Genomic DNA, 22289 nt, shown 5'->3' on the forward strand with positions numbered 1-22289 from the left:
CTAAGGCTATAAGAATTAAAGATTGTCCCAGAACTTAGGAAAAGGCAGGAAAGTAAACAATTATAATATCTTCATAAAAATTGAAAAACAAAACACATTTTTGGGATAGTTTGAAAATGTTACGATTACCTGAATGGTTTAGCATTCTCATGGACATGATTGTCTTGACGCTTCCTGGGTAGAAAATAAATGCAGTTAGGAAAAATTGTTCCATGAAACCACAACATTGCTATATATAAAGGTCAGTTTAATGTAATGTGCCCTAAAGAAAAAAAAAAGATTAACCAGTGACTGCTCTGAATATACTCTGCTAAAGTAGTAAACTTTATATTAACCCTGTGTCCAAAAACAACTGAGAGGGAAAACATTATTAAAAATTTAGTAGCATTTTCTAATATACAAAATTATTATATCAAAACATCTTAGTTTTTTGACACAAGTAGCCTGGTTCTAATTAGTTAAATATTTTTTAACGATTTTATTTATTTATTTATTTGAGAGGCAGACAGCATAAATGGGGGTGGGGATAGGCGGAGGGAGAGGGACAAGCAGACTCCCCACTGAGCAGGGAGCCCCACACGGGGCAAGATCCCGGGATTCTGAGATCATGACCTGAGCTGAAGTCAAGCACTTAACTGACTGAGCCACCCAGGTGCCCCTAATTCCTTAAATATTAAAACTTGAGAATAGTGGGGTTTTTTTTATTGAACCTATAGGTTTGCACATTTAAATTTATATCACAACAAATCAAGGAATTCTCCAGATGGCTGTGAATGGCTCAGGGAAACTTAACAACTTAGAAATAATTAGATTTTAAGTGAATAGTCATCTTCCATAAGTGAATGGCCATTGTCATACCCAGAGGATTCTGAGAATTTCAGTGTTCAACTCTATCAGTTATGATGAAAACTGAGATGCTTCCCTGATAGACAGTGTGGCAGTGCTTATCAAACTAAGAAAGCACATAGTCTTTGGCCCAGAAATTCCATTGTTGGAAATTTATCCTTACAGAGGTACCTGCACAAGTGCACAAAGACATGCATACAAGGACAGCTTAAATTAAAATATGACTCAGTCAGGGGCACCTGGGTGGCTCAGTGGGTTAAGCCTCTACCTTCCGCTCAGGTCATGATCTTAGGGTCCTGGATCGAGCTCCGCATCGGGCTCTCTGCTCGGTGGGGAGCCTGCTTTCCCCTCCCTCTCTGCCTGCCTCTCTGCCTACTTATGATCACTGTCTGTCAAATAAACAAATAAAATCTTTAAAAAAAAATATATGACTCCATCATAAACTCAGCCATTTAAGAAAATAAAGTATGGCAATAAGTACCCATATAGGAACTCATCCAGAAGATAGTAATATTGAATGTTAAAAACAACAACAAAAAACTCACTGCACCCTAGGATGCGTTTAAGAAAAACATGTAATCTACAGGGATGCCAAATGGCTTTTAACTCTCATTAAATTAAACTGCAAAGTAGAATCAGGGAGTCAGAAGGGGCATATGCCCCTTCCATATCTTTCACTACTTTTTACCTTATGGTTTTTGGTAATTTTTTCTTTTTGTTTCTTTTTCTTTTCTTTTCTTTCTTTTTTTATTTTTTTTTTAGGTTGAGAGAGAGAGCATAAGCAGGGGGAAGGGGGAGGGGCAGAGGGACAGAGAGAATCTCAAGCACACGCTCTGCTCAGCATAAGCCCAAATCTGGGCTTGATCTCACAACCCTCAGATCATGACCTGAGTCAAAGGAACAATAAGTCTTTTGGGTGAGGAATAAGTAGCCCCCAGATATTTGTAACAAGACATCTGTAATCAAAAGTTCCTTCTGCTAAGAGCCAGAGATTTGTAATGCAGTAGATGGAAAAACTAAACAATATGCATATTAACTTCGGTTTGCTGGAAAGTTTTACTATTAGATTGAATTTTTCCTCACACCGATCTTCTGCATACTTTTGTAGGTAATAAGACAAAAACTGAAAGAGAAGTAATGGCCCTATAATACTGCAATGCAAATTTACTTCGGTCAGAGCAATCGTGCTAACAAGAATATGCAATGTCGAACCCAAATTGACTGAACTTTTTCTCTAATTAACTAAATATTTAAGGTTTATGTAAACACAACCACCATCAGACTTTTAATGGTGAATAGTACCCTTTAAATGGAAAGCACAGTGTATTTTCAACTCAACAGATACATTTTTGAGCCTTTCCTTAACTAGAAGGTAGAGCTTGAACTGAGTAATTTCTAAGTTACTTTTCATATGTAATATTTTACATGACTTTGACCTGTATATGCAGCTCTTTTGCAAGTAATAACAATGATAATGTTTATCATTAATAAGTAATATCAATGATAATGATATGGCATTTACCACATGCCAGATACTGGTACAGAGCTTCCTATGTGTTACCTTATTGGCTCTTCATGACAACCCTATGTGATAAGTGTTATAATACCTATTTGACAGAATCACGATCCTTAGGGAGGATCAGTCTCCTTAGGGAAGTTGACTGTCAGAACCAGAGTCAAACCCAGGTTTGGCTCACCTCCAAGCCTATAAGGTCTCATCTCTCCCATCCACTTAGGCTAGTAAGTTTTATCGTAACTTAAAATAATACATATTCAATAATACTTTCTCCTAAATATTGTCCCTTGGATTTCAATATTTCCAGACCTTAAATTGTTCATAGTCCTAGGAGAATATAAGAGTTTTGCATGGTTGTACTACAGAAAGTGGCCTCAAAATGCCACTTCCTAGAAATCACACAAATCCATAATTTAAATAATGTTCAAAATGAGTAAATTTTTGTACAATTTACAATTTGTATATATTGTCAAAATATAAAGTATTAAGAACAGTATTATGAGGACAGCTTCTTGTGAGAACATGAGAAGTTATTACAACAGACAATTGAAGTGCTTTGAAAAGCACTCCTTTTTAAGGAAAGTAAGAAGCTCACAAGTGAAAATTAGGCATATGGTCACTTCCCAGTCATTGGTTTGCCCAGAATAATATAAAATTTTGCTTTAAAACACTGACTTCAAATTAAGCAATTACATAAAATTTTTTGGAAAAATAGGATTGGAATAATACATTTAATAATTAAGTAGAGTAAAATGTTTTATTTAGTAATGAGGTAATATCTTTATAAATCACACAGATTTAATTTCTGTGGTATACAGTAGTAAATTAAAACCATTATACCCTAAACAACACATACACAATTCTTATTCACTAAGAACATATTACAAAAAAGGAGATGCACAAATTAAAATCACACAAAGGCAGTACTATTTTGCTATTAAAGAATGAACCAGAAGATGAAGAAAAGTGACATACCAAAGATTCAAAAGCCGGTATTTCATGGTCAGAACAAAAATTACCTAGAAAGTTTAGTTAATTGTGGAACTTAAATTTTAGGAAAAAAGCCTAATCAGGAAAAGTCAAAATCTACTACTTTATTTAAAAAATCGATTTTGCTGATATCACATGGGACCATCCTATATTCCAATAGCATTTATTATTCAGAAAACTTTAAAATTCAAAACTTTGATCCCAGTCAAAAAATACATTGACAGTACAATACAGTTATGCAAATAGCTTCTGTCAGGGAGACCACTCCCTTTTAAATTTCTAAAGACAAGCCTACCTAAAATGTCCAACCATGTTATCTTGAAACTGGATGATCGTCTGAACCACATTCCCTACTCCAGGTCATACAGGAAGAGCTTCTGCCTGTGTCTGAACTAGAGGTCTCAGCAGGACTGGGGATCCCTCTGGTCTACCTTCCTCTAAAATTCAACATCTCATTTTTCACTGCAGTGAAAAGCTTAAGAATATCACGAGGGAATTGGGAACTACTCCTATTTCACATGTACCTTTTACATTAGATTTTAAACATAGCTGAGAATATAGCATTTCCCTTCAACACCAGACTTGGAGAGGTTTCAAATAACTGCTATCCATAAAATCAGTTTCCTTCTTGCAGTTTCTGAGGCATATGGAGACAAATAGAAGGGAGAAAACATGAGTGATGGGTCCTTAGAGGAATATACTGATCATATTCTTAAACCATTAAAAATGTGACTCTTTTTATTAATCTCTTGTCTACAGTTGTTTTATCTTGGAAATGGGAAAGAATTTTCCATGTAAATTGTATGTACCATAGATCTATTACTGGGCATAGCATATTTGTCTTGTTAAAACCAAACAGGATTTGGGAATGTTCCAAAGTCTCTTTGCTGCTCCCCTCAACTTCCAATCCGGGGAAGAATTCACTTTTAATCTCAAGGCTTTCAAAGCTGAATCCAAGATGAGATGATGACATTCATCTTTTTTTGTTAGGTGTTACTTTTACTGAGCAATCTAACTACCAACAATGGTAAATTCCTGAGCTTATGTCTTATTGTTTAAATGTATGAAAATGCTTTTTAATAGGGAAATGGTAATAATATTATTATGACCCATCAAAAGTGCCCTTGTATGTACCTGAAGCTTTACTTACATTTTCTCAATAGACATCTATTTGGCACTATGAAATCCATAGTTATGTGGTTAATTACAGCTATAATATCACTTCTCTATTGCAAAGCTATGTCTCATTTTTCATATTCCTAAATGTATGCTAAAAGTTAAATTTCCAGTTTTCCCAATCAATTGATATGTTCAAAAAATGTAATATTAGAGCAATCCTCATATGGGGAGAAAAAAAACAACAACAACCAGCCAGTTATTTCATTCTGTGAGATTTCTTTTTATGGTAAGCAAACCCACGCAGAGTCATTTTTGGCACCCATTGTCAACAAAGGAGAGATATTCCAAACACAATTTCGCATTCACATTTGAAATTTTCCCAATGTCTTTAAGCTCTACGAAAGGAGTGAGATATTTCGTTGGAGAATATGACTCTGGGGTTTCCTGTGGATGGTGCTCCAGCCGGTAGAAACCCTTCAGGCGGTAAAGACAGGCACTGACTGGCAGCTTAGGCACATTTTTCAGAGGGGGACAATGTTGAAAAAGATATTATCCTCTGCGTGGCTATTACATGGAAGAGTTGCCATTTTTCTAAAAGTGTGCCCTCTCCCTTGGCCACTCTTCACAGTCCCACTCAAATAAATTTGGCACCCAGTTAAATAATTTCCTCAGACAGGCCTTGAAAGGAAAGGCACAGAAACAGCCTCCCGTATAGACCTCAACAGAGGTCTCTTCAGGATAACAGCTGGGTGGGATTGGCAGGAAGGCAGGCTTGCTCTGCAGATGAATAAAGGCTTACAGTATCCAGAGTTGTCAATCTGGGATCTTTTGCTTAGAAAAACACTATCTTAGAAAAAAATCTTTACCTCAGGAAATTAATCATTACTTGCGCGGTGGCAAAAGTCAAGTGTGCATCACATAATAACATCCTAAATAATAATGGTATAAAATGACTGGTAACAGACACTACCTCTCTACTTCCAAAATTTTAGTATTAAACATTTCTAAAAATCAAAGTGGTCATTTGGCCTTTTTTTGAGAATTAGGGGGGTATTATACTTGTAAACAAGTATGCACATCTTAATATAGCAATTACTGAATAAAACTTTGGAGGCTGTTTTCATATATTTGCTTTTAAAATGCCAGAGATCAATTACCAAATATTTTAAGAAATATATGAGCATCTCAGGGCACAATGATGGTCTCACAAATCAATACCACATAGGAGGACTGGATAAGGGGAAAAAGGATCTACAAAAAAACTGTGACCATTGCCAGAATCCAGCTGAATACAGACTTATTTCCACAGGATGATTAAAAAAAAGGCACCGTTCTGAGAGCCAAATTCATTATAAATGCTTCTTTTATTAGTAAAAATCCCCATAACAACCTTAGTTCTCCGTAAAATAAGCCAAGTTGCCAATATGAGGAGGATACCTTATATTAATATAAAACCCTGCCAATTGAGAGAACTTTTAGAAAAAAGTAAAAATATTTTGATGATTACCCTCTAATTTGACATATGTTAAAATCCAATTTGATATTTAAAACCTAATGGAAAACTAAACTGTGTATTTTTCCACACTGGCTACACTGAGAGCATGATTGCAGATGTTTGTATAGTTTGCATATTTAGTCAAGGTATTTATGGCTTATTTTGACTGCAGGCTGCTTCTTTCAATATCTTGTTCTAAAAGTTTTTTGCAGGGTTTTTTGTTTTGTTTTGTTTTTTGTTTTTGTTTTTTTACAATTGTGATTTTGTTTCCCCATTGTAGAGCCAAAATAATTAAGATGTACTAAGTAGAATTTTACATGAAAATAAACCTTGACAGAAAGAAATTCTCTTAAATGAGATTATCTCAACTAAGGGAATTATCATTGCAACTGGCTTGCAAAACAAAACAAAACCTTCACAACCCCTTTTCCTGGAGAGGGCATATACATTGTTTCCTCCCCGATTTAATGAGGAAGTTGGTTTACATATGGGTACATGGTAGGCCAAAATTGCTTTTCAAGTTAAATATGAAAACAATTAGAATAAAGTAATAAATTGTAGTTATTAACCTGTTATCCACATATCAAAAGACGGCATCACAACCATCGATGCCTTCCACGAGGCCGACTCTCCCCACAGGAACTCATGCACAACTTCGGGGAATCTAAAAAATGAACAAGACTATTTTTTAAATGATGGCACTTGTAGTCAATTTAAGAGGCATGCTTTCTTCATTCACAGAAACTGCTTTCTTTGAGGAAAGAAAATTTGGAAGAGGATCTCTCAAGAAGACATTTTTTTTTCTGAAGAAAAAAATTTCCTCTCTTTTAACATAGTTAAAATCTTTTGAACAAGTACTTGTATTCAAGAGAATTGCCTATACCAGCAAAAGTGGGGGCAATTAGGAAAATAATGGTAGGGATATATCTTAACATATTGGAACTAGAAATTATGCCTTGGCTGTGCATGACACAGTCCCGCCTTCAAGCTGAGAGTCTTATAAAACTTATTGTGGTATATCAGCAAATAAACTCCAAAGGATGAAATCTCAGATAACCTCGTCGCGAATTCTTTTCTATAGTTTATTTCAGCAATGTTATGTTCTGGGCTAAAATTAATTTCTGAAATAGGAAGCCAAAACCAACCAAACTAAAATCCTGAGACTTAACAAGAAATAAAGGAAGGGACATTCTCATACTTAGAATTAATATTTACCCAACTTTAATCCAAAGAAATGCATGCAAAGTCAGTCAAACTACTTAATCCAAGTAGATGAATCAATCAACCATCTTAAGACGGCTTACCTCCCCATACAAAAGGCCCATATAAAAATATTATTATACTATTCTTAGATGGTTATTGTATGTTTGTTCCTTTTTTTTTTTTTTTAATATTGCTTTTTCTTCCAGACCAGTTAGAGTATTGTAGGAAGGACTAAAGATTCAGGACATGGCAAAATGTGCCTTAATCCAGTCCCACTTCATGTGAGCATTCAAAGTGCTCAAAGGAAGTAGTTTGATTTAACTTCCCCCCTTTCCACACCACCACAGTAGCACTTCCGGACCCCCTGTGCACTTTGAGATGTGAATCATTATAAGCAAGTAGGCCCACTTGGTTCCTCAAAAGACACAAAAGGTACAAAAATAGCTTCTGCAATTGAAGCAAGAACCTCGTCAGCAGCCAGATGAATGTGGGTGGTCAGATAAGATTCCGTTGCTGCAAAGGGCAAATTATTAAGCAAATGCTAGATTTATTTTCTTTTTAAAACTATGTTCTCCTTGCCTCAAATCAACCATTTGCTGGTACTGAAAATGACACTTGACAAGCTCTACTGTTCTCCAAATTGAAAGCTTCATCAAAGCCAAAGAGCATGATTGATTAAATACTGAAAGAAAAAGACATAGATTCTATAAGATAATTAATTATATCTATATTTTTAACAAACCAAATAACACCTTTTTAAAGAAAAGAAAAAAAACAAGCTAAAGTGCTTTAAAAACACACACACACACAAACTATACTTTGGCAATATGACCAACTCTAAAGTAAAGCATGGCATCCCTCCGGACAAAAAAAAAAAAAAATTAATAAATCACTCAGCTATTTTGCACTCCAAACAACATTCACCTATGACATAAACGGGCCAAGAATCTATAGATACAGCTATTTCCAGGGAACAATAACTTGCAGTATTCAGTGACTACATATGATTGACAATCCCATAGTCACTAAACTTAAGAGGTAAGTAAGAAAAAGGAGAACATAACCCCCAGAAGGCCAGCACGGGCACCCACTCCTTCCAACTGAGTTGCAAACTATAGATAGGTACCCAACCATTCCCAATCCCAGAAATCCTCATTCTTGCCAACAGCTTCCACAGGCAAAACAGAGCACAAGAGTATCCCTCAGACAAGCTGTGACAGGGCAATGTTCCCAGTACTGAATCTGCTTTTCCAGGCTTAACTTTCCAGGACTATGGCTACAGAAATAGGAAACACTTATCTCATGACATGCACAAATATTTGGAATTTGAGATTAGAGAAGATCCCTCTTTTCCCTCAATAAGAAGATTGAAATTTCTTTGACATGCCTTACAGTTCATGACCTCTTCAATGTTTGGTTTTCCCTTGGAGAACAAAAAAATCAGTGGCAGGGATATTACACTTACATTTTACCTTACAGAAACCTCCAGGTAATTAGTGTGATTTTAAGGCAAAGATCTGGGCGGTATTAACATGAAGGATATGACACCAACTTTGGTGACTGTACACAAATAATTTTGTTGCAAATTAGAATCAGTAATGGCCTATACAAAGGAGGCAGTTATTACTATTACCATAAAGACCTGAAGATAACCATCTCAGAAAATGATTTTTGCATTAATTTTAAATGAGTTTTGGGGCCTGTTTCCTTATCAAAATATAAGACAAATCTTTCCTCAAATAGCTCTTGAGAATGTAGTGTGACAAGTTATGTTTATGTTCCCTGGAAATCAAGACTTCACACAGTATACTCTTAAACAATGGAACAAAAGAGGAGAGATTTTCATTTCTTTAACTTTGCTTTTAGGTTATTAGATTCATAAGAAATCATCAAGCAATGAAACTTTAATATTTAATAAAACTAACAATTTTAATTCAGGAAATAGTGTTAATGGATCTTGTTATATATCCCCACATCATTTAAAATTCTTTCCTAAATAGGGGGTGAAAATTATCTTTCACTTTACAAAGTACAGACTGATTTTTCTGTCACCTATAGGCTTACAGGAGAGTTCTTCAAAAATATTTTCCAATTCCCCCATCTCCAACATGTAAAAAATACTTGGAAAATTTGATCATTACTGTTTCTGTCCCAGTGGTTTCTCAACCCTTCTACTCTTAAAAAATCTTGGCATTAGATATTTATTCTTGGATGCTTAAAGGTATTGTCACTAAGCCAAGCAAGGAACACACTGAGCTGTGATAGTAAATGATAGATGAGATAGATAGATAGATAGATAGATGATAGGTAGACAGATAGGTAGATAGATAGATTTGTTTTAAAATATCCATTACTGGTAGAATTTTTTATTATTTCAAATCTCTATATTTTCCAAATTATTTTAAGACAAGTTAGGACTTAATAGTTTAATATGACTTTCTGATGAGTCTTGCAAAACATTAAAGCTTCATTGGCAAACAAACTTCTTGTGCAAATATAAGTACCTTCCATCATTTTTCCCCCTTAAGTTAAATAAATGCACACTAGATCATAATTTTAGAAGAGCCGATAAGATAAACCAGTTGCATTTTAGTTGTCACTATTAAAAATAATTATTATGCACATCAACTCTATGAAAAATGGCAAATAGGACTGGAAACAAGATATGGTCCTTCTGTTTCTCATTTAAAAGAAGCATTTAAATATGACATGTTTAAAAGAATGAACACTGCTCTTCACACACTAGAGAAGAGATACTTATATTCAATAGTAGTAAAAGAAATTCCAAAGTAGTAGGTAAAGATGGGAGAAGGGTACTTAAAGAGAAATGCAAGCTCATGATACATTTTATTAATTCCACCAGTTTTTTGAAGAGAGGCATCTTTTCCCCACCCAAAAAAAGAAAAAAAGGCTCTAAATGGGCCCCTGGTTCCACTTCAGAGTGTCTGGTGTGGCAAGGGTAAGTGGTGGCTGGGAGGTGGTAGAGAAGGCAGGCACACATGATGACAATACACAGACACACACAGACACACACACACACACACACACACACACATTGATTGGTGTGATGATTATAAGCTTAGATCTTTGGAAGCAGTTTGTAAATCAAAGTGAAGGTTGGGGCTGGCTTTGAAGTGGAAAGAAGAAGAAAAAGGGTTAAAGAGATACAAATAGGAAAAGGAAAAGGTAGTAATTTTTGGAACATGGAACAATTAATTACTGGGACAAGGCAGAGGCTCTGAAAAGTCACAAAATGTGTGTGGGAAAAGGGAGTTTCCACAGGAGGAAGTTGGGGCAAAACTGAATCAAATTCACCTATTTTGTCTTTTTGCTTAGGGCTCTGGTTCTAGAAACTGCTTGTGAACATGATCCCAAAGCTACCTGTGGTCTTTGCTGCTTCTCAGCAGGTAGCTGCTGCTGGAGCACAGACAAGACACAAAATAGAACATTGTGTAAATTAATATTACTAAAAACAACCAAAAAAGTAGGCGCATGTGATTTAGGGATATAACTTAAGTCTCCTTAACTAGATTTTTTGTCACCATTTTATGACACTTTTAGGCATTTGTCAATGCCCACTATGTACCAGAAAATGGGCTAAGTTAGCAAAATATAGAATGCGAGAGGCAAGCTCTCCATTTAAGACTTCAGAGCCTAATAGGGTGATATTCGTGAACAAACAATTTTTACAGAAAATAAAATAAATTCAATGAAAATTTTAATTTTCCTAAAATGAGTAAATGGTAGAAAAATTAGTTGTCAAAGTGTTTTCGGTGCTTTGACGTAAATATAAATACAGTACAGGGAGACCACAAAAGAGGGAATGGTCAATTTTATCAAGAGAATTCGGAAAGGTTTAGTGAGGAATAGATATTGAGTAAGTCTTCAAAGAAAACTCTGCTAATACACAAAACTACACAGCTCTCAATGTTAGTTTGAGAAATAAATACACTTGTCTGGTATATCATTCCAGTTTTTCTCTAACTGTATATGCTTTTAGCGTGGTGAAATGTTAGTTCACAGAGTTGCTTAAGGAATAAGGTGTTCTCGTTAATACAACCTTATGGTTAGGTAAAGACTACAGAGAAAATGATTTTTGTTTTAACATCTGCTAGTGATTATTTTCCAAAGTACATTAGGCTTCTTCTTGAGTTAATTAGAGTCTCCTGAACATAATTTAATCTTTCTTTGATGATTCAGTATCGAATAGTGCTCTCTAGTCCTTACTCTGAGTCTGGGCTGTGATCATCTGGTATTGGCTATGCAAACTTCTCCCCACATGTGTTCCTAAGCACATGTTATATTTTCCAAGATCACAGTTGTAACTGAGATTTGTTTTCTTGAACACAGATTTGACATCAAATAAGTCATATCTAACTTGTTTTAGGACCAGGTATATAACTACCCACTTCTATCATCATTAATTTTTGAATCTATTCTAAATCACACACGGAGTAATAAGTACTGTGAAACATTTCAGAAATCATTCAATCCATCAGTCAACTAACAGAAGAAAAGGGTGAGAACCAGAGAAATCAAAAGATTTCCTTAAGGAGCTAACAGGTCATTATGATGGCTTGGGGCTATTGTCTAGGTCTTCAAACTTCAAGTCAATTATTTCCCACTCTCCACACTACTTCCTCTAATCTGGCCTTTATCACAGAAATGGATTAAAAGGAATGAAGAATAAATACCATTGAACTTTAAATGAGCAAAAACGATTATCATCCATACTTTAAAACTAACTGGTCAAAGAAACAGAAAATAACAGCAGCTAAAAACCAATGCTCCCATTGAACTGGCTAACAATTTTTACAGAAAATAAAATAAATTCAATGAAAATTTTAATTTTCCTAAAATGAGTAAATAGTAGAAAAATTAGTTGTCAAAATAATCAATTTCTACAAATAGTCCATCATTTCATATCCAAACCAAAAATATTTATTTAAGTCTTTAAATGTATTTAATTTTCCAGCAAAAGCTATTTTCTGTTATCAAGCTTCTTATGCTCTTATAATGAAAAAAATTTTAAATTAAGCATTTTAAGTCAAATTATGCAATCACCTTCCCCAAAGCAAGGATAGCTCTTTCATTAAAGCCAATGGAGGTATGCCCTTTGGTTCATAATACCACAATTTCACCAAGGAGGCCTGTGGAAATATGGTAACCCCATCTCCACAATTATTATTTCTCTGTCAGAATGGTGTATGTTGCCTTGTTTTTTAAAAAGGGCAAGAAGAATTAGATGTTTTCTATGATTAAAAATCTTACTATTTTTGGTGCAATTTTAAATGGGACAGTTTTCTTAATTTCTCTTTCTACCTCTTCATTATTAGTGTATAGAAATGCAACACATTTCTATATATTGATTTAGTGTGCTGCCACTTCACAGAATTCGTTTATCAGATCCAGTAGTTTTTTGGTGGAATCTTTAGGGTTTTCTATATATAGTATCATGTCATCTGAAAATAGTGCAGTTTTACTTCTTTCTTAGCAATTTGTACACCTTTTATTTCTTTTTCTTGTCTGATTTCTTGAACAAAAAATAAAAATGTATTTAAGAATAAACTTAACCAAGGAGGTAAAGCCCTATTCTCTGAAAACTATCAACTGATGAAAGAAAGTGAAAACAACACAAACAAATGGAAAGATATTCCATGCTCATGGACTGGAAGAACAGATATTGTTAAAATGTCCATATTACCCAAAGTGATCACAGATTTAATGCAATCCTCATCAAAAAGCCAATAGCATTTTTCACAGAACAAGAACAAATAATCCTAAAATTTGACGGAATCACAAACGCCAAAGCAATCTTGAAAAAGAAGAACTAAACTGGAGGTATAACAATTCCAGATTTCAAGATCTACTACAAAGCTATAGTAATCAAAACAGTATGGTACTGGCACAAAAAACAGATGCATAGATCAACAGAGCAGAATAGAGAGCCCAGAAATAAACCCATGATTATATGGTCAATTAATCTTTGACAAAGGAGGCAAGAATATGCAAGGGACAAGACAGTCTCTTCAACAAATAGTGTTGGGAAAACTGGATAGCAACATGCAAAAGAATGAAACTGGACCCCTTTCTCACACCACACACAAAAAATAAACTCAAAATGGATTAAAAACCTAATGTGAGCCCTAAAGTCATAAAAATCCTAGAAGAGAACACAGGCAGTAATTTCTCTGATATCAGCCATAGCAACATTTTTCTAGATAAGTCTCCTGAGACAAGGGAAGCAAAACCAAAAATAAACTACTGGGACTACATCAAGATAAAAGCTTCTGCACAACAAAGGTACCTATAAGCAAAACTAAGGGACAACCTCCTAAATGAAAAAAGATATTTGCAAATGACACATCTGATAAATAGTATCTACAACATAGAAAGAATTTATACAACGCAGCACACACAAAAAAACAAATAATCCAATTTAAAAAAGGGCAGAGGACATGAACAGACATTTCTCCAAAGAAGACGTACAGATGCCTCCTAGGCACATGATAGGATCCTCAACATCACCCATCATGCACTCTTGGTGGGAATGTAAACTGGTTTAGCCACTGTGGGAAACAGTATGCAGGTTTCTCAAAAAGTAAAAAATAGAACTACCAGATAATGCCAGTAATTCCACTACTGAGTATTTGCCCAAAGAATATGAAAACACTAATTTGAAAAGATATATTTACTCTTATGTTTATGACAGCATTATTTACAATAGCCATGATATGGAAGCAACCCAAGTGCCCACCAACAGATGAATGGATAAAGAAGATGTGATATATACATATAATGGACTATTATTCAGCCATAAAAAAGAATGAAATCTTGCCATTTGCAACAACATAAATGGATCTAGAGCTAGAGAATATAACGCTAAGTAAAATAAATCAGAGAAAGACAAACACCATATAATTTCATTCATGTGGAATTTAAGAAACAAAATAAATGAACAAAGTAAAAAAGAGATAAACCAAAAACCAGACTCTTAACTACAGAGAAAAAACTGATGGCTACCAGAGCGGGGCCGTCAGCGGGAGGACAGGTTAAGTAAATGCAGGGGATTAAGAGTACACTTTTCACAATGAGTACTGAGTAATGTATAAAATTGTTGAATCACTATGTTGTAGACCTGAAACTAATATAATGTTGTATGTTAATTATACTGGAATTAAAATAAAAATATCTTTTTTGTTTTCTTGGTTGTGATACATTTTTATTTTTATATTCCAATTCTTATTTTTTCCCCTTTCTTTCAATTCCCACTATCCTATCTCTTAATGTGATTATGGTAGGTAAATAACCACTTCCTGCCAAGCTATCTTAAATATTTACCCTAACTAAATATTTGGAGGATAAAAGCAGAGGAGTACTATTTGGCTACTCTACTCTAACAAGAAATACAACAGCAAAGTCGTAATTCCGATATATTGTGTTCTCAAGTTTTACCTTTTCCAGTGCTTATGCTTACTCTTTGGTTGCTACAGGTAAACGTAAGTAAGGTAATGATTCCTTCTCCAACTTTCCTTTCACTCTTGGATGTGCCAAGATTAACATCAAGGCCAATGTTAACTTCAGATTATGTGAACAAAGAGAATAGAGAAAACAAGTTGTAAAATAAGCATTATTTTGTAAGTATGCATAAAACAGACTGACTTTGTCTGAAGGGAAAATCCATCTCTCACAGTAGACCCTCCCATGTCAATGGAAATAATACCAAAAGCAATGAATGCATAACTGAAAATAGGAATTGCATTTCATATCTCATGCTACATCCAATTCTCAGGTCGGAGAGACAAAGAATCATCTTATCTCCCTACATTATGTCTACCCACAATAAAGATCCCTGAAGAAAGAAATCAAGGCAAGGCCTATGATATATCATATGTAACACCTCACCAGATGGGCCCTGTCTGCCTCTAATAACTGAGCAGCTGAAATAATCAATTCCATCTCCTCTCTTGAAAATTCTTACAGAGTGAGGATGTTGACCCGTGAGTCAGTGTAGAGGTGAGCAACCTCAGTAAGTCAAAGAGCACATCTTGATTTAGCACTGTCCCTGGATCAGCAAGGCACCCAGACTTCAGAAAATGTCATAATATTAGCACACATCAAATATTCTGAACCTCATTCAGTTATTATCAGAGTTCAAGAAAGCATATGATCAAAAAGGGCTTGAACAACCAAGTAAGCCTCAACAGAGGTAACGTGGTTCAAACAGAAGCCATGTTTTACCCAAAGGAAGTAAGTAGAAAACCTTTAAAATTGCCTATGGTATGTGGTTGTTCAGGTACTCCCCTGACACTTTGATGAACTCTGGATGGCATTCATATTTTCAGCCCCATCTTGGAATATATTGTTGCCTACAAAGTGTAAGGCTAGAAGAATCTCCAAGTTTCAAGCAGGCATTTATAAGATCCTCTTGGGTAAACTCTGTCAGATAATTCCAGAATTCCACCTATAGGCCCTTTCACACAATCAAATGACATTTTTTCCAAAGCTTTTATAAACTAATGAAATGAAATAAAATGTCATTGGAATATAAATTTCATATTTATTTGAATTTGAATCCAGATATTGCTGATTTACTTACAATATATATGTATTCTAAGTATCACATATATTACATAAAAATATATATATTATATCTGAAATTTAGACAACTTCAATGAAACTTACCAAGAAAAACTGAATTAAGAATAATGTTCAGGTGTGGAATTCAAAGATAAGTAAGACAAAATTCCTGCCTTCAAATGGCGTACTGTCTAGTAAGCAAGAAAACCATATAAACAAGCTAGAAAAGCAACAGAAAAATAAAGTGGTATTACGGATTCACAGAAACAAAAGATAGCTCGGGAAAACGGTCTTTAAGAAACATGATCTTGGGCCTTGAAAGGCTAGGATTTGGCAAGCAGAGATGCAAAGAAAAGACATTTAATGTGAACATACTGTTCAAAAGGGAAGATGGGTTTTAGATGATCAAACTATTAGTTAATACCTGGAATATGGATTTGTTATCTTATTTAAATAACTACATAGATTCAAACACATTTGAAATATATTGAAAGTTTAACAGCCATGTGAATGTCTCACAGGACATGGGACAACAGCTGGCAGAGTAGGAAGACAACAGATACTTGTCAGTTGAGTCAATGATGAAAAGAATTACGTGAGGGGCACCTGGGTGGCTCAGTTGGTTGAGCAACTAACTGCCTTCAGGTCAGGTCATGATCTCAGGGTCTTGGGATCAAGTCCTGCATCCGGCTTCTTACTCAGTGGGGAGTTTGCTTCTTCCTCTACCTCTCCTTTTCTCCTCTGCTCATACTCTTTCTCTCCCTCTATCTCTCCCTCCCTCTCTCAAATAAACAAATAAAGTCTTTTAAAAAAGAAAAGAATTATATGAATAAATGTAAATAAATGAATGAATGAACTAATAAAAGGGTGTGAATTCACCATGTGTATGTGTGTGTATGTGTCCCCAGCATGAGGCTTGCTTAATGACTGAAAAAGAGCATCATAAACCCTCATCTATAAAGCATGGAAGGGATGTTGGCCTGTGTACCACCATATACAACAGTCAAGGACACAGAAACCCATTAAAACTGAATGACTGACCTGAGTGGATTTTAAGAAAGTTGAGCATCCTAAACCTCATAAAAGGATTAGTTTTAGAATTCCTGGCTCTTTTTCAGCTACCAAACCAAAGAAAAAAAAATTTGTGAAAGCTAGATGATATGTTAAAAATTTTAGGTAGGAAAAAAGTTAACAGAAATGTGTATTTCTTTTTTTTTTTTAACCAAATAATAAGTACAAACATTAACCGTGTTAACTTTTCTTAAAGATCTCATCTCAATACAGTAACTAATTAACTGATCAAGAGCTAGGCTTAAATGTATCGACCTAAAAGTAAACAATAAAATCTTAATTTAACTTGTTTTCTCCAGTTTTTCAGTCTCACTTTCCTGCCTTCTTATTGATTGGAGCAGTCATTTTCATCACTGAAACCTGTGAGATTTGATGCTGAGTCTAGTATACTTTTGCCAAATATAAATATATATATTTTTATATAAATATATAAATATTATTATAATTAATATTACATAAATATTTATATAATTTATATAAATATATTTATATATATTATTTACGTGTGTGTGTGTGTGTGTGTGTGTATGAGAAGATCATTGAAAATCAGGGAGAAAAAAGATGGCTCCTGAACTTGAAGCCCAGAAGCAACACATCAGCAAACTTCTATCTAAGAAATGGTCAAGACAAATAAGGCAATGTTGACTCCAAAGGCCCTCTAGATATAAAAAGTCATCCCTAGGTCCCTGGGTGGAGCAGTCAGTTAATCGTTGGACTCTTGATTTTGGCTCAGGTCATAATCTCAGGGTTGTGAGATTGGGCTTCATGCTGGGCATGAAGTCTGCTTAAGATTCTCTCTCTCCCTTTGCCCTTACCCTCCCTTCCTTAAAAAAGAAAATCACCCCTGGAGTTGTTCATGAATATTCCTACCTCTTGCAGTTTTAGAGTACATTTACTGCACTGACTATCAAGATGCCAGTCTACATGCTAACTACAAGGGAAGAAGAGGGCAGTATTTAAAGCACTGTACTCAGACAGTCCAGTTCAAATAAATCACGGATCAAGCATTTACTAGCTTGTGACTACAAAAATCTTAGTACAAAGGTAAGTAATAATACCAAATGTCACCTACCAACCTCATTCAATTGTGAGAATTCAATGAGACATAATGAATTCAATGAACCCAAAGCACTTTGTAGACTATCTGACACATGGCATTTGTTCCAAGTGTTACTGTTGTCATTTTTATGAGTTACAACTGCCCTCAGAGCGCGTGGGCCTTGGTCACTCCAATTCCAAAGACTATATAGCACCAACCTAGAGTGCCAGGCGACCGCACTGGATGACAGTGGCTCGCTTAAGCCTATTCTGGTAGTAACCTAAGCCCTTGAGCCTAGACAGACCACTAAGCATGTCCCAGGCACACAAATGAGGGAGGAGTGACTGGCTGCTTTCCGCTACATAAAGTTTCTCAGGGCTGACAATTATTATGGACTGAATGTTTGTATCTCCCTGAAATTCATATCCTGATGTCCTAACTCAGCATGGGGCTATATCTGGAGATAGGGCTTCAAAGGAAGTAATTAAGGCTGTAAGAGTGGGTCTGATCCCATAGGATTAGTGCCCTTCCAGGAAAAGGCATCAGAGAGCGGTCTCTCACTTTCTCTCTCTGCACGCACACCAAAAAGAGGGTCTGTGAACACATAATGAGATGATGGCCACCTACAAGACAAGAGAATAGACCTTGGAATAAAAACCAACCCTGCCAGCACCTCGTCTCTGAAAATGTGAGACTTAAATTTCTGTTGTTGAAGGCACTCAATCTTTAGTATTTTGTTATGGCAGGCTGAGCAGACTAACATGATAATTTAACACAGTTTTATAAAAGTACACGAAATTGTTGAGACAAGGGAGAAAAGATGTAATGAAAAGAATACTAGAATTTGAGTCAGAAAATCCATACTCCTATGCCAGTTTTAATACCTGGCAGCTATGAAATCTTGGATAATTTACTTAGTGTTTTTAGCCTTCTTTCTTCACTCAGAAAATAAAACAAGAACTCCTCCCAACCACGGTCGTTGTAACCAGAATGTGTCATAGTAGGTACTTGATAAATTGATTTTTAAAAGATAATGAGATCAAGTGGGTATTCAGTGAGAGAGAGCTATAGTAATTAAAGATATTGTATCTCATAATTCTATACTGCTACCTAAAGCAGAATATTGCAATAGTCAAGCTGTGTTTCATTCTATCAACATTTAGAAAATATTATTGGTGGCCTAAGTATTCACTTTTTATGGTATCATTAGTGAATGAGGTGATTTTTTTTCAATGCTTTAATCAATAATTTATCAAAGAAAATTGATGATGATTCTATGTCACATTTTCCCCCCAATTCAATGGCTACTAAAGTATGCATTGCTTGCTACCATAGACAAAGAAAGGTGTCTATTCTAATTTATTTAGCAATTAAAAAGTTGTGTGATTTATAATTTTTAATTCTCCCAAATGATGACATGTGGAAGAAATTTGCCTGTTGCCAGGATCAAGAATTTTGTTTTTATTGAAAACTGGTTTTATGGACATTACATTTTAAGCCTACTTAGCATTCCTCTTTAGGATGGCTACTAGAGAACTAAGATCTAAATTTGGTGCCTTCCTCTAGGAAGTACATAGGCTTTTCTGGCACATATTTTGACAATAATATCATTTCTAGCTTCAAGTACTATTCCTACTTCTGTTTCCTATTGTCTCGTACTCACACTTACTAATATGTACACATACACATGCACTCCTCAATAATGGGAACTATTACAAAAGACATAATAAATGTAGCTGGGAACTGTTTCTAAAATTGAACCTGTTTATATATTTCAATAGTGTTTGGGCAGCACAATTGTGAAAACTAATTGGTTCCAGGAATATAAAAAGTAAGTGGAAACTCCCCAAATATTTGTCTTTTCCCTCTGCTTTCACCTGTATTGATTCCAAGAAAGGATTTCATAAATACAACAGCAAAGGTACATATAACACAAGTCAAGAGAAACATTAATTATTTTTCCTTCTCTAAGAAATTGCAAATGAATAATATGGAAATAATATGCTCAAATTATATTATCTTTGAGACATGGTCAAATTTCCAGCTACTGTCAAGGCTCAGCGGCAGACATGGTAAATGCATCTGACATATTCTTGGACACAGATAACTTACACTGGCAGATCTACATAAAAATCCTGTATGGTGTACTGAAGGGGTTGGATGAATGTTTTTTATTTGTTGAACATCCATAAGGTATAAAATCAGATTTGGACACATGTACTTGAGCAAGTTTAAAATCTATTTGATCAGAAAGTATTTCAAGTCTCAAATCAACCTCTACATTTGAGCATCAACCATTCTAAATGTTACTAAAATTTCAAACAATGAATTAAGAGTCTAAAAACCATTTTTAGTGCCATTTTGATTAACGAGTTATATGTGATTTAATTTGATCTTTGTATTCAAATAACTCCAAATGCCAGAGAATTTGTCAGATTCCTAATTTGGGGTTTCAGTCAACATTGACCAGTATCCAATATGGATGGACATATTGGCCTAATTTCTACATTCTTCACACCCATATAAATAAGTAATTTGTAGAACACAATTTAAACAAGGCAGCCAGAAATAATTCACCTTGAAAACATTATAAGAAATAAAAAATAGATATGCTTTTGTTTCAGCTTTAAGAGCAGTTTGCCAAAATCTGCCATCCCACAAATGGTCTTAAATAACTGATGTTATTTGTTATACTGTATATTTGTTATATCTCACTTTCATCCTCTCTCATACATCACTGAAGAGTAAAGAATTTGCTTTAAAAATCTCATTAAGAATTCTTTCTTCACACAAATTCTAGTCAAAATAAACTAAAGTGGAGAAAAAATAAGCAAAAGCAATTAAGCAAATGAAAACACAGAGAAGATTGCAAAATTAAATATTTTATCATATTGTTTAATTTATCAGGCTTGAGCTGATTTCATTAAGGGCCTTAGACAAGGGCCAGAACTAATTTTATTGCAGCATCTGCTCTCTGATTTTAACATGGGTGTAAATTATTTGAATAGGCAGATTATAATACTTCTTTGAACTGATGAGTAGCAATGCAATATAGAGAAGAAAATGTTTTAATATTATTTTGCATATATACATTATGTTATTTTTCAAAGCTTACCATTTCACTCTCATAATATCCTCCTAATGTAAGAAGAGCATGAGGAAATCAAGGCTCAGAGAGGCTAAGCCATTGTCACAAAAATATTTAATGGATCACACAATCAGTGCACAGCTCCCTGGCCTCCTGTCCCCCAACACAAGGCTCCTTTTGTGGACCAAATGGAGCCTATAAACCAGTTAGTTTTAAGAGAGCATGTGTGGAATTTGTGGGCAGAAGACATAGGTTTAAGATCTCCCTCTCCCGTGAATTGACCTTGAATGGTTTCCCTTCCTTTCTCTGAGCTTGAATTTCCTCATATGTAAAATGGGAATAAAGATGCTGGCCCCACTGTTCTACTCCCGTATTGATAAGCCGACAATTGAGATGACCTATCAAAGCTGTCAATTTTAAATCACCAAATAGTAGATGTTGTTGTTGTGGATACTAATGAACAAAGCAGCTTTTTGCTGAAGAAACTAAAACAGAAGACATTCAAAGGCCTGAGCCTGAATACTTCCTACTTCCCTGAGTGCCCTGAGTAAATTCTACCAACTAGTAACAAGTAACCAGTCAGAAAACTTTTTATACAATAGACTAATGGGACTTTGGGATGGCTCATCAAGGGCAGATAAAAGAGGCAAACAATTGCAACCCCATGAAAACCTGTACAAACTTCCACTTTCCTCAGTGTCATGCCTTCTTTATGGGCATGTAGGTAGAGCTAAGAAGTGGGAAACACCAACCAAGGTATTTTATCATAGCATCGTGTGATGCCTTTTTGATAGCAAGGAACAGAGATCCTGACCCAAACTCTCTATGGCAAAAATGTTTCCACCATTGACTCACGATCCTCAATAGTCCAGGGGTAGTGTGCTTTCAGGCTACGCTTGATCCAGAGGCCTCTGAAGCCTTCGGGATTTGGCTTCTTTTATTGAGATTCTTTTAACTCTCTCCTCTGTGTGTCAGATTCGTCATGAGGTTGGCCCCTCTCCTGGGAGTAGCAATGACGAAAGGGATTCCTGACTTCCTCTCTTCACCACCAAATCAAAGGAAGAGAAAACTTCTCGTGACCGCTCAAGATGAAAATCTTCTTTTGTGTTTGACAGGCACTGCCTACTATTATTGAGAAGCCCAATTCAGAATTATTTATAATACTCTTCTTGACATAAAATCACTACATTAGAAACAAAAGGAAGGATTTTCTAGGCATATGTGTACATACTCTTTGGACACAGCAAGCACATATGTACACAACAGGAAAACTGTCATTCCAGAATGGCCCTTTGTTTACAATGTTGAGTGACATCATCTCCATTCACTGTCTAAATGATCT

At 35.2% G+C, this 22289-nt stretch overlaps 1 protein-coding gene across 3 annotated transcripts in view; it reads right to left on the bottom strand.

The window, feature by feature from the left end:
• HIVEP2 (HIVEP zinc finger 2) overlaps positions 1–22289 on the bottom strand; it is an 83935-nt gene that overhangs the window by 23725 nt on the left and 37921 nt on the right. The window contains exons 2-3 of one of the 3 annotated variants that reach the window (XM_032873062.1): positions 6536–6630; positions 130–174 (exon numbers count right to left, since the gene is read on the bottom strand). The gene's annotated coding sequence lies outside the window, so the exon portion shown is untranslated. Of the gene's footprint in view, positions 1–129; positions 175–6535; positions 6648–22289 lie in introns of those variants that run through there. The other 2 variants (XM_032873063.1, XM_032873064.1) reach the window with 2 other exon arrangements.

Source organism: Lontra canadensis, unplaced genomic scaffold (assembly GCF_010015895.1).
Source record: "Lontra canadensis isolate GAN:19392208 unplaced genomic scaffold, GSC_riverotter_1.0 scaffold47, whole genome shotgun sequence".
Classification (NCBI taxonomy): Eukaryota; Metazoa; Chordata; class Mammalia; order Carnivora; family Mustelidae; genus Lontra; species Lontra canadensis.